At 44.7% G+C, this 12,127-nt stretch overlaps 1 long non-coding RNA gene across 1 annotated transcript; it reads right to left on the minus strand.

Annotated features, from left to right (window-relative positions):
* Positions 1-6,977: 6,977 nt before the first annotated feature.
* On the minus strand, positions 6,978-10,047 carry LOC138121139 (uncharacterized). The gene is made up of 3 exons (XR_011156097.1): positions 9,997-10,047; positions 7,889-7,990; positions 6,978-7,325 (listed from the first exon to the last, which is right to left on the minus strand). It is a non-coding gene; the product is annotated as an uncharacterized lncRNA (long non-coding RNA).
* Between the last annotated feature and the right edge of the window lie 2,080 nt (positions 10,048-12,127).

The following is a 12,127-nucleotide window of genomic DNA, read 5'->3' on the forward strand; positions in this document are numbered from 1 at the left end:
TCCATGATCATTACAATTAGCTAAATCAATTGATTTATTTTAGTAAGCTTTACTAATTGGCATGGACTGCTGCTCAGCCAAAGTCATGCTAAAGTCCTGAACTTTGGGAAGAAGAACAAAGACTTTATAGGATTATGAATATTAGTGTATTTGCCTAGTGTGGACAAAAAGCTAATTAGAGCCCCCCCAAACTCCCATCTCACCTCCCACAGACTCCCACAATGTCTCCAATGATATACAGAAAAGACTCCACTACTAGGATAAGTACTAAAGTAAGTATGTTTATTCCAGCACTGGGACACATGGGGGATAGCTCCTCCAAAACCATGCGTGCCGACAGCTGCATTCAGCTTGGTATTTATCGGGTTACAAGCTCCATATTCATTGAGTTTCCCAGTACGCCTATACATATTCATCACCTAGCTCCCCCTAGCCTCGCCTCCTATTACAATGAGCCCAAAAGTCATTTACATCGGCGTTGCGCTTGCGCAGTGTCGTCTGGTAGTTGTGGGCAGGAGTCTCTGGGACAAAATAAAGGGTCTTCCTCCTTCTGAACATTTCACCTTGCTTCCCTGAACATGCTCTTTATGTCCCTGGCCCAAGTCCAAACTTCAAGGCTGGTTTAAGTTAGTTTTAGGTTCGAAAACAGGATCTTTGGTCAAGATTCCTTCCCTTTATCAACAGTCTTCTATCTTCTCATCCTGCTTTGGTAGGCACAATAAGTGTTGAGCAACCTGTATCCATTGTTTTTAACAAACAGCTTCTTAGCAAATCATTTAACCTCTGCTTCCCCCTCCTTCCCCTGATTCAGTTCCCCCTTTTCTATAGAGTTAGTAAATTCTTTTACTAATACACAAATTCTTTTTCTAATAATCTTTTACAATAAGCATCCCTTAATGCTCTTCCGTGTGCATTTGACAAAGTATTTAAAACTGATAACTTCTTTAGCACTCTGTATTTCCAAGGAAGCAACATAATAGCCCAAGGCAAGCACTCACCAAAATTAATAAAACAATTATGGGGTGACATAACGTATTCAGAATGCCAGTTGTGGTAGGTGACCACCCAAAAAGCACGTCCCACCAGTGTCCTGGTTTGCAGTGTATTCTATTACCATCCTCATGAGCTGTTGAAATCAGGTGGGGCAGTGTTTCCTTGCCTCCTCCCCCCAGACTCTCTTGCTGTTAATGGCCCATCATTGTCCTGCCGCATGACTCAGAGATAACTCCCTCTGGACTGTCTTCTGTTAATGAGCCTAATCAACACTTGGCCTCATGACTCATTACCCTATTGTGAGATGCTCCACCCAGAGGGAGGATCCAAGCATTCCATCCTGAATATAATCTGAGATTCTGAACACCAGAGACACTCTTTCCACTGAATTTCCAGAGGACAGGAGCTACACAGCCACCACTGGACCTTTTGAGGAAGAGCAGCCCCTTTTTCTACAGGATCACCACTTCAGAGGACTGCAGCCACCATTCTACTGGACTGCTACCACCACCCTGATTACCAGGGTGTCATCAGGTTGTATCCTAACTCTGTCAGTTTAACCCAGTGATTTCTGCCTTTATTTTTTTCCCTCCTTTTATTTCCCTATTAAATTGTTATTCTGACTTGGTGTCTCCCACTGGTTTGTTTTCAAACTAGGACAACCAGTTATGACTTGCATCTTGTTTTACTCCTTTCAAGATTCTGCTTATTTCTTGTGTGTCATGATGGATGGTGACTAAGGTCTTTTCCCCATTCTTTCAGATTTCTTCTAAAATCTCAATTAGGTCCTGATGTTTCACTAATTGCTTTACTAATGTTAGGTCCATCCCAATAGGTGTGGGTAGCAATTTATGGTATATGGTGTAGTTAGACCTTATCAATTGATGAGACACAACCGATGCTAAATATGGTAAGTCACACCCAACAATTTTGGTAAAATTACAAAAATTGGAGTGATTCCTGGCAGCTACATTTATTTCACTGTCATCTATCATCATAAAAGTTCAGATAGTTCTTAAGCATACACAACCTTGGCCAATATATACAAGTACAGTTTTTGGTGAAGTGTCTGGGTGGATCTCAAAGTGACACATGCCTTGTGCTGCATCAAGACATATGTCTCTGGCATCAAGTGTATTACTTTCACAGATAAATCCTTGTTGTTCCCGTGTGATGCAAGATTCTAGATTCACCGCTTGCCATTTTTCTCCTACCATCCGAGCCCATACTCTGTGTTCGGAGGGGTAAAAAACTGTCCCTTTATGGTTTAGTCCCAATGCGACAATAGGATGAATTACATAAACTGTGGCATTCCGTATCGTAAGGACAAAGGCAGTAGCTATGTTAGTCATTGGGTCATAGGTGAAATTTACCAAGGTCCACCAGGATTGAAGCTTTCTTTCTAATTTAGTAGCATTGTTCCAAACAGCCTCTCGGATTTCAATAGGAAATACACCTTCATTACCTTCTCTTATGATTAAGGAAGCTGTGGACTGCATCCATAATTGAGCTTGTATGCAGCTACGGGCTAATGAGACATTGTCCTGAGCTGTGCCAAGTGTGTTTAGTATCATTCGTGGTCCAGGTTGCTGAATTTTGCGAGGTCTGGCAGTATTTTTGAAACTTGCCACTGGCTGTTTCCCAATGCTAATAGGGAAGATTGTAGGGGCTGTTTTAATTTGGTCAGGTCACTGGTTGCTGTGGCCAATTTATTCATCAGTATCTCTGAATCAATCCCATTTATGACTCCCAGTCCTGTTCCTAGCATGCCAGTCAGGTCTCTCCGCATTCTGCCCTTGAGGGGGGTTTGCTTCTGCAGCCAGGCTGTCCACCCTTCAAGGGATGTTTGAATTAAAGGGGAGCAGGCTGGTTGTATTTCAGAAATGTTAATTTGCATTAGTAGTTCTACACGCTTAAGAGACCACTCTGGATTAAACAGCAGTAATTGCTGGCCTGAGTTTCTCACTACATAAGGGCCAATCTCATAAACCTTTGGCTCAGATTTAAGTGATGTGACCTGGGTTTGGATCTGATTGCCGGAGTAGGTCGTAGTAGGCCTAGCCATGGCATTTATCTGGAATTTGAATGAGAGTCCATTACTGTCCTGGGCCCAAAGACAAACTACTTCAACAGTCTGTGCTAATGTAAAATTATACCAACAATCTGCTTCACTTGAATGACTACAGATCTCACGGTGTTTGTCTGTAGGAGTAGTTGAGACACTGATTTGGGTTGCTTTTTTATGAGTAGTTCCGTTAATCATTCAGCATCTTATTTTGATTTCTTCTCTTACAGTTCCCTGAAGTTGCCAAGTTTTTTGTTTTTCCCATTCTTGCTTTATATACACTTGGTTTCTGTGCATGACCACAGTCAGCAGGTTAAAATCCTTTAAATCAGAATATTTCCCCATGAGTGCAGTAAACTGCATAAAGGCTTGGGACCATATGTCTTCTCTCCTATGAATAACTTCTCATCTTAAGGCTATAATTATGACTGAAAAAAACCCAATTTTCTGGGTTATATTTGTGTGCCACCGTAATATTTTCATTTTGTTTGGGTAAACTTCAATTTCAGTTCATCATCCCCAGGGGTCACTTTCCAAGGGGCCTCTGGAGCCTTCTTTACTCGAGCATGGTGAATCCAGGCACTCTGCTCTCTGATCTTAATCTGGTGTAAGTGATGAGAAGCACCTGGAATCGTCCTCCCCCCTGTGGTTCCAGAGTCTTTTCTGTAAGAGACTTAACATATACATAATCTCCAGGCTGAATGTCATGTACAGGATCGTCCAAGCCTCGACTTCGGGTTCCAGCCACATTTTTCAATTTCTCTAAGCTGTTTGTCTTAAGCAATCATATAGGTGGTTAAGGTCTCCTCCCCAATTTACGTAGATATTCCTTTCTGTACCCCATATGGTCTCCCATAAAGTATTTCAAAGGGACTTTGGTTTTTTTTTAATTCTGGGCTTGGTCCGAATTCATAACAATGCAAGTGGAAGAGATTGGGGCCAGGGTAGGTTAGCTTCTTGCCCTAATCTCACAATTTGCTGTTTAATCAAATGGTTTATTTTCTCTACTTGGCCACTCAACTGGGGATGGTATGGAGTGTGGAGTTCCCAATCTATGCCTAAATGTCGGCTGGTTTGTTGTACCACCCTTGAAATAAAATGTGGTCCCCTTTCTGAGGACATTGTGGCTGGAACTCTGAAGCGCGGTATTATTTCTTGTAGTAACGCTTTGGTTACTTCCCGAGCCTTAGCGGTCCTAGTAGGAAAAGCTTCTGGCCATCCTGAAAAAGTGTCTGTCAGCACTAGTAAATATCGATACCCCCCTTTTCTTGGAAGTTCTGTAAAATCAATTTGCCACTGCTGTCCAGGCCCATGGCCCCTTCCAATTTGACCCATTTTTAGTTTGGGGGTATTTTTGGGATTAGTCTGAAGGCAAAGGTTACATTGTTGGGTTACCTGCACAATGGTTTCAAATAAATATCTAGCGATAATTTTCCCAATTAAGCAGTTATTTAAGGCATTTGTTTCCCAATGTGTTTTCTGGTGCTCTTCTTTAACTAGTAACCATAACAAATGGGAGGGAATAACCAATTTTCCTTCTGCAGTGATAACCCATCCTTCTTGGTTAAATGTTCCCCTTTCATCTTTAATCAATTTCTTGTCCCTTTTGCTCTATGTTGGCTTACCCTCTAGGGAAAGTTGTCCATCTGGGATCAAGGCTCCAGTTGTTACCTCACTTTTTGCTGCTTCTTTTGCCTCTCTGTCCACCAGATCATTTCCTTCTTCCAGTTCTGAGCTCACCTTTTGATGTGCCTTGTGTGCATGATTGCTACCTTCTCAGGTAGCTGGACTGCTTCCAACAGCCACATTAGTTCTTGTGCATGTTTGATGTTCTTTCCCTGCGAATTTAACAGTCCTCTCTCTTTCCAAATGGCCCTGTGTGCGTGTACAACTCCAAATGCATACCTTGAGTCTGCATAAATGTTTATTTTCTTTCCTTTTGCCATTTCTAAGGCACGGGTTAGGGCGATTATTTCAGCCTTTTGTGCAGAGGTGTTTGTTGGCAGGGGTCCGGATTCTATCACCTCCCGGCAGGTGGTAACTGCATACCCGGCATGTCGCTTTCCACTGATGATGTAGCTGCTCCCATCAGTAAACCAGGTCTCTGCGTTGTCTAAAGGGGTATCCTTCAGATCCGGGCGGCTGGAGTAGGTAGCTTCGATGGTCTCCAGGCAATCATGGCGTACTGGTTCCCCTTGATTTCCACTGAGAAAGGAAGCTGGGTTGACAATGTTAGTTACCACTATTTCTGCATCATCTTGTTCCACCATAATGGCTTGATATTTCTGGAGCCTTTGTGGGGAGAGCCAGTGCCCACCTTTCACTTCCAGCACCGCAGACACCGTGTGGGATACCAGAACAGTCATTTTCTGACCCAAGGTGAACTTTTGTGCTTCCTGGATGTTTAGCACGACTGCTGCAGCGGCTCTGAGGCACCCAGGCCATCCTTTGGCTGCTGCATCTATCTGCTTAGAGAAATAGGCAACTGCCCATCGGTATGGACCCAGGTCCTGCGCTAGTATTCCCAGGGCGATCCCTTGTTTCTCATGGGAAAATAGAAAGAATGGCTTACTCACGTCTGGGAGTCCTAGAGCTGGAGCTGACATGAAGGCATTCTTTAGCTGGCTGAAGGCCCGCGTGGCCTCCTTTGTCCACTGGAGATCTCTGCTTTCCTTTGTAATGAGTTCATATAGTGTTTTCACGAGCAGCCCGTAATTGTAAATCCACAATCTGCACCACCCCGTCATCCCCAGAAAAGTCCGTAACTCTTTCACTGTCTGGGGTTTGGGGGTTTGGCATATCGCTTCTTTGCGATCTTGCCCCAAAGTTCGTTGCCCAGCACTGACTTCATAGCCCAGATAGATCACTTTCTGTTTCACCACCTGAGCCTTTTTCTTGGATACCCTGTACCCTTGGAGTCCCAGGAAGTTTAAAAGGCTTACTGTCCAGGCTGTGCAAGCTTCTTCTGTTTGGGTAGCTATTAGGAGATCATCCATGTACTGCAATAGCTTCCCTCTCCTGGTGGGGCTTCCCAGGACTCTATGTCTTTTGCGAGCTGTTCTCCAAACAAGGTGGGACTGTTCTTAAATCCCTGAGGCAACACCGTCCATGTGAGCTGGGTTTTGCGCCCACTCTTAGGGCTTTCCCATTCGAATACAAAAATTTTCTGGCTGGCTTCATGGAGAGGGAGGCAAAAGAAGGCATCCTTTAGATCTAAAACAGTAAACCAAGTTAGCTCTGGTGTTAAACATGTTAACAGAGTGTAAGGGTTTGCCACCACAGGATAGAGATCCTCAATTATCTTGTTAACAGCCCGTAAATCCTGTACCACCTGGTAAGATCCATCAGGTTTACAGACAGGCAGGATAGGAGTATTAAAATCAGACTGGCACTCTTTTAACAATCCCAACTGTAAGAATTTTTCAATTATTGGGCCAATTCCTTCTCTGTCTTCCTTTTTGAGGGGCTATTGTTTAATTCTAACTGGTTGTTTTCCCTCTTTGAGTTTGATCTGTATTGGGGTTGCATTTTTGGCTCTCCCAGGTACATCTGTGGCCCAGACTCCTGGGAACACTTGACTCGTTATCTCTTCTCTAATTTCCTCTGCAGAGACTTTAGTTGTTATTATTAGGCTCAGTATTTCCATGTACTGTTGGTCATTTACCTCCAGAATAATTTCCCCATTCCTAAATGTAATGGTTGCTTGTAATTGTTCCAATAGATCTCTTCCTAAAAGTGCTTTTGGAGAATTGGGTAAATATAAAAACTTGTGAATACACCATTGTGTTGCGGGTTCAGTTCGTAAACCAGGCAGAAACACCAATTTAGTGTAGTGGCTTGGTTCAAAATACCCACTACTTATTTTCCTTCTGTCAGATAAGAATTAGGAGAAAGCAAAGCAGGTACAAACTTTACACAGTTGCAATACAAAGAAAGAGTTTTATTACTAATAGTGTTAAAAGTAAAGGGAAATAACAAGAAATTAAAGCAAACCCCCTTCCCCTTTCCAGCACTTCCTTCCTTTTACCCAACTCACACAAAGGGTAACAGAACATGGGATTTTAGTCAGTGTTGCAGTTCTTGATAAGTCTCTTTCTAATGCTTAATCCTTCCTTTACTACTGCTGCCAATTTCTTCATCCCTTGCTTGTAACTTTCTTCTCGATTACTGAATACCCTCCAAGCTGCATCTAATAGAGTTTCCAGGTTCTTCCCTTCCGGCTCCTGAAGTTTTTGCAATTTACACGTGATACCTCCTGTGGATTGCCCTAGAAACAAAGATACCAGCTGTTGTACCCCTACCTCGGTCCCAGGATCCAGTGATGTGTTACGGCGCGTTGCATCCCTCAGACGATCCAGGAATTCGGATGGTGACTTGGAAGGACCCTGTCTTACTGCATACATAGCTGACCAATTTAGGGTTTTGGGAATGGCCCTTTCTACCCCTTTTGTTATCCATTCTTGATAACCTTTTAATTTCTTTAATTCAGCTGTTCTATTTGGACTCCAGTGTGGTTCCTGGAGTGGGAAGTAATCTTTTACATCTAATTGTTGCGTTTTGTAATAGTCCTCTGCCAAGTCTCGAGCTGTTTTCAAAACTAACTGTCCTTCTGTCTCTGTTAGTCCACCCAATAATAACTGTATATCAGCCCCAATCTGGATTATGCTGTTTAATTATAAGTCGCAAGCGCTCAGTGGTACCTGCTGGATCACTTCAGTAATTTTTGGCAACATTATACAATGCATCCAGGTCAGCAGTAGAGAAAGGTACTCTAATCAACATTGTATCCCCATCAGGTGCCACCACCTCTCTCAGGGGTGCCATCAGTACCTGTTTCCTGGTTCGGGACGAGACAGGACTGCCCGGGGGAGAGGGGGTTGGCGCTGGTGTTCCTTCCGAGTCCGCATCCTCTTCCTGTCTCCTAAGGGAAGGCTTAAGCAAATCGGTTAATTCATCATCATCTTGTCCCTGAGCTGCTGCTTGATAGACTTTGTCTGACCTTGTACATCTCTGACCTATACTGCATGACAAACAACACCGCTTAATTCTTCCTCGGCCTTTTTTATTTTCTTTTTCCAGAGCTAACACCATAGGATCACCGGGGGGGTTGATTCCACAGTCTCTCTGCCATTCAGGGTGATTTCGGAGGGAGAAAAATGCATCAGCGTAAGAAACTTCTTCCAATTTACCTTCCCGTCTCAGAAACAGCATTAACTGAAGCAAGGTATTATAATCTAAAGTTCCATTAGGTGGCCACTTTGCTCCATCTTCTAATTTATACAGTGGCCACTATTGGGTGCAATATTTTACAAGAGTTCTTTTATTTTCTGTGCCTCCAGTTCCTACTATCTCTTTCCAATGTGCCAAAACACAGCCAAGCAGGCTCACTCTAGAGATTTCCTTACTCTGTCCGGTTCCCATCCTGTTCAGAGTTCGAGTTCACTCAAATACTGTGCCACCCACTCCGGGTCACCCATCTAGTGTATAAGCCACTCGTTATAAATTCTCTTATGTTTCTTGACAGGCCCGCTTTGCTGCCACTTGAAATCGTCTTCAAAAGCCTTTACTAGTTCTTCCCAATCCTTTTCTAGCACACTGCTATTTTCAGGAACATGATGCTCTTTGCCACACAAAAGTTTTAAAACAAAATGTTCCTTGCTTTCCCAGCACTCCAGGCACGGATCTCTGTCTGCTAAATAAATAGAATAGTCATATCTCCAACTTCCACAAAATCCGCACTGAGCTAAAACCCACAGCCGGTGTGGGGCTGGAGTCTCCTTATACCCACACACACAAAGCAGGGAGTCCCTTCTATCACTTGTGCAGGCAGGACAAATGAACGGAAAGAGTCAGGGGCTATACTCCTACCATATAACTGTTGAGGGATAGAGGGGGGCAACAACCTCCTTCCCTGCTTAGCCACTGTTGTTTCTATCTCCATCTCTTAGTTTTATCTCACTTCTACCCAAATCTTTCTTCGCACTCTCTCACAGTTCCTTCCCAGTTTTCTTCCCGAACCTTCCAAACCTCAGGTACCAAATGCCACTTCCCACACACAAACTTTAAAATCTCAGGCTCAAAATCAACTTCACTGGGGTGCCTCCAATAACACTGAAAGCATAAGCTCTGCTGCCTGGCAGAAGAGCAATACCACCTCTTCTTACAAATATTACACTGTATTAGTACCCACACAGCATGCCATCCTCTTGCTGAATGAAAAGTTCTAATGCATCCACAAAAACAAGTTATTCCATGTATTCTTTCAAAACCTAAATCCTCTGCCACTGGTTGTTCCCAATCTAAAGCTACTAATCTTCTTGCAGAGGTTCTATACATTCCCTCTAAAGGAACTCATTCGCCTCTTCTCTCTATCCAATGTTCTATTGGATTTACAAATTCCGAAGAATCAAGACCAAACCACTGAGGGGGAGGGGTTCTTCTAACCTCTCATCTAGCCACAATTTTAATTCTATTAGGACAAAAATCAATAATCTAGCATGGCTCCAAACAAATGCTTCAATACGACTTCCTCAAACAACACACAACAACATACAAACACAACATAAAAGCAGTCCAACAACAACCAATATCTACACAGACATATAAGCAACACAACAACACTCAAACCAGCTACTAGAAGCCAAAATATTCATAACACTCACTTTTAATAACTTCAGGGTCCCGCTTATTTATTTTCCCCAATACAATCATCAACAAGTTCTGGCAGAAACCCCCCTGGAATCACCCGATCCACTCTCAGGATCACTAGCTCTACCGGTCGGCGATTCCTCTTGCCCGCTCCCATAGCCAGCTGCTCTGCTTGCAAGCTCCAACTTTACCCACACAGGGACTACACTGTGCGCGAGACATCTCTGTGTGTCTTACCAGCAGCCCTGGCCACGCGTACGACTTACAGGCACCATAAATGTAAAACATACCGTTTGTCCGCAGCTTCAGCAGGTCGTTGTCTGTCTGCCGCAGTGAGCGAGCCAAGGGGCGAAGATCCTCCAGGAAAGCCCTGGGGCGCGCCTAGGATGTCCGCTCCTCAGCCAATCCTGCAGCCAGACAGTTTCTCCTGGCTGCTCGCCAAAATGATGAGCGGGAAAGACTCCACTCCTAAATAAGTAGTAAAGTAGGTATGTTTATTCCAGCACTGGGACACATGGGGGATAGCTCCTCCAAAACCATGCGTGCCGACAGCTGCATTCAGCTTGGTATTTATCGGGTTACAAGCTCCATATTCATTGAGTTTCCCAATATGCCTATACATATTCATCACCTAGACTCGCCCAGCCTCACTTCGTATTATAATGAGCCAAAAAATTATTTACATCCGCGTTGAGCTTGCGCAGTGTTGTCTGGTGGTTGTGGGCAGGGGTCTTCAGGATGAAGTAAGAGTCCTCCTCAGATGAAGTAAAGGGTCTTCCTCAGGCTGAACTTTTCACCTTGCTTCCCTGAACATGCTTTTTATGTCCCTGGCCCAAGTCCAAACTTCAAGGCTGGTTTAAGTTAGTTTTAGGTTCGAAAACAGGATCTTTGGTCAAATTCCTTCCCTTTATCAACAGTCTTCTATCTTCTCATCCTGCTTTGGTAGGCACAATAAGTGTTGAGCAAGCTGTATCCATTGTTTTTAACAAACAGCTTCTTAGCAAATCATTTAACCTCTGCTTCCCCCTCCTTCCCCTGATTCACCTACACCCCACTAGAACCCCCCTCAGGACTCGTCCCGACCTCCAATCATGTAGAACAGCCAACCCCAGACCCCCAAACCCCACCATTCTCCCCCCATTCCGAATTTCCCCCAATCCCCCAAACTCCCCAGCCCCCCCGGTCCTGTATTCCCCCCAAATCTCCCTAGGACTCATCCAGGACCCCCAAGCCCCCTCTCCATCTCCAAACAACTAGAGTCACTCATCTACTAGCACAGCAAGGGTTAGGATGGGTGCTCTGGGGAGGTTCTGGGGGAGGTGACACAGGAGTTTAGGGGGCTCTAATTAGCTTTCAGTCCACTCTGGGTGGAGAAGTTAATATTCAAAAACCTAGTCAGTCTTTATTCTTCTTCCCTGAAAAGAAGTCCATGCCAATTAGTAAAGCTTACAAAAATAAATTTATTTATTTAGTTAATTGTAATGATCATGGATCGTGTGTTTTACGAAAGGGGCACATACCCAGGGGGGACACGGATAGGTGGATTGGGAAGTCCCAAGTACCTTCCAAGTACCGCAGCCAACAGGGAAAGGGAAGGAGGAGAAAATGCGGCCAGGAAATGAGGAGAAAAGAAGGCTACTTGCTCCAGCTAATTGAGAGAGACCCCGTTGGACACACACCTGACGGACTTTCTCCCTTTCTCCAAATCAAGGCAATTTTACAGGACTCCTCTGTCTCCTTTGTGGACACGAACTTCTAGTGAGGTGAATTTTACCCACTGCGGGGTGGGGGGCACAGGAGCTCCTCTGCCTGGGGAGGGGGGAGTATAAAGCAGTATAAACCAGTCCAGACTGGGGCAGGTGGGGAAAATTCAGAGTCAGAAGGGGCCAGTGGCAGCGAGGCAGGGAGGGGCGGGAGTGATCGGCCGGGGAGGGGGAGAGGGGGAAGTTCCAGCCTCAGCCGGACCCCCCTCATTGACTGACAAGTGGGGAGCGGCTCCCGCCCAACCGGCGGGCGGGGAAAAGCGCCCTCAGTCATTGGCTGGGCGGGACAGGGGGCGGGGCGAGAGCTGTTCCCGCCTCAGCCCAACTCCCCTCAGTCATTGGCTGGGCGGGACAGGGGGCGGGGCGAGAGCTGTTCCCGCCTCAGCCCAACTCCCCTCAGTCATTGGCTGGGCGGGTACCCAAAATGGCCCAAAAAAGCCTCAAAACCTCCTCGAAATATCAGCAAAACTGACGAAAATGGAGTAAATTTGAATAAGTATAAAAAATTTAAGGCTATATTTGTTACATTTAAGCAATGGAGGGTTGAAGAGGTGGATTGTGCACTAAAACGTGGCAAAACCAAGAAAACCCCCAAAACCCCTTTAAGAATCCCTTGAAATTAAGTAAAATGGAGTAGAAGCATAATAAATATGAATAA

This window comes from Aphelocoma coerulescens, chromosome 20 (assembly GCF_041296385.1).
Source record: "Aphelocoma coerulescens isolate FSJ_1873_10779 chromosome 20, UR_Acoe_1.0, whole genome shotgun sequence".
Classification (NCBI taxonomy): domain Eukaryota; kingdom Metazoa; phylum Chordata; class Aves; order Passeriformes; family Corvidae; genus Aphelocoma; species Aphelocoma coerulescens.